The sequence below is a fragment of the Galeopterus variegatus genome, unplaced genomic scaffold, assembly GCF_000696425.1.
Source record: "Galeopterus variegatus unplaced genomic scaffold, G_variegatus-3.0.2 Scaffold15708, whole genome shotgun sequence".
Taxonomy (NCBI): domain Eukaryota; kingdom Metazoa; phylum Chordata; class Mammalia; order Dermoptera; family Cynocephalidae; genus Galeopterus; species Galeopterus variegatus.
The window spans coordinates 14,870-16,605 of record NW_007741819.1 but is presented as its reverse complement, the minus strand read 5'-3'; positions in this window follow the sequence as shown (position 1 = coordinate 16,605).

The following is a 1,736-nucleotide window of genomic DNA, read 5'->3' as shown; positions in this document are numbered from 1 at the left end:
GGACCCCAACCCTCGGGGTAGCGCCCGCCCCCCCCCCAGCCAGTGAGCGGGAACCGGTTTGTATGTGGGATCTGAACCCGCCGGTCTGTATGTGGGATCCGACCCCTCGGCGGGAGCGCCGCCGCGCTCCCAAGCGGCGCACTGTAGCAATGTGCCACCGGGCCGGCCCGAGATCTTTGCTTTAAGATGACCAGGGCTGGAAACTCCTGTGTATCAGAATGAGGAAGTCCTTTCTCTGTGTGTGTGTGTGTGTGTGTGTGTGTGTGTGTGTGTGTGTGTGTGTGCATGTGTTTAAAGTCAGGCATCTATCTACCTCCCTTGAAAAGACAGGAATATCCCGCTTTAAAAACAATTGAGAGGACTTGAGAAAAGTTCTTTGGGTTCTGAACCATTAGAAGTTTCTGGCAAGCTTTATTTATGCTCTGGGGTAGTTATTTGACTTTGTATATGTAGCCTTCCAAACAGTCAGGTTTTCAAACTGACATCTCAACCCTGAATTCCTCTGATGCAACAAAGAAAGAAACAAACAGCATTACATTTCTGTTTCAGCTTACAAGAATCCTGGCCCTGTCCTTCCTGTTTTCAGCCCTATCTTGCCTTTTAGGCTTTTGAACTCTGGTGCCCTAAGACCCTGGTCCTGACTAAGGACTTTGAAACTTCCTGCTGCTTTGGGTGTACACTCTGTTGTTCTGGCTCCTGAGTTAATCTAGCCCCGCCACCACCACTCCTCCCTTCCCCTCACGTCTACTTTGTCCTCGGCAAGCAGAAGTCTGGGCCTGACTACACTGTATTTGTTAGTGATTATGTCATCCCCAGGCTGTGAGCTCCTGGAGGGAGGACTTTGATCATAGTTGTAACCCCTGAACTTTGATAGCAAGAAGGGTGAAGAGAAATTCCTGGATCAAGGAGCAGAAGCTCACAGCCCAGGAAGGGACTAAAGCAGGTAGCCCTGGCCCCCTGTGGAGGAACAAGGGCAGCAACGTGTGGGGCAGAGCATCCAGCCTTCACCTGCCTCTGAGCCCCTGCCTGGCCATGGTGGTGATTAACGGGTTGTTGCACAAGTTAAGGTGCTTTTGGTGCAAGTAACAGACACCAAGATCTGTTAACTTTGGCTAGCAAGAAAGGGGGGACACCCCTGTGTGCACTGACAGATGGCTGGATAAACAAAATATTGTAGATACAAACAGTGGATATTATTCAGCCTTAGAAAGGAATGCGGTTCTGATACATCCCACAATATGCACGAACCTTGAGGACATTGTGCTAAGTGAAATAAGCCAGTCACAAAAGGACAAATGCTGTATGATTCCACTTATATGAAGTACCAAGAGCACTCAAATTCACAGTGACGAAAAGTAGGATGGTGGTTACCAGGGCTGGGGGAGAGGAGAATGGTGAGTTAGTGTTTAACGTGTATGGAGTTTCAGTTTGTGATGATGAGAAAGATCTGGAGATGGATAATGGTGATGGTTGTACAACAAACTGAACGTACTGAATTGTACACTTCAGAGTGGTTAAAATTACACCAAAAACTGGGGTTCAATCCCTGTACTAGTCAGCAAAAAGAGAGAAAGACTAAAATGCTAAATTTTATGTTATGTATATTTTAACACACACACGCGCACACACCCCTGGAACTGAATGAATCAACAAAGGTTATTCCAGAGGTGCTAAATGCCACCGTGGCCCTTCAGGAATTTTTTTTTTTTTTAAAGATGACCAGTAAGGGGATCTCA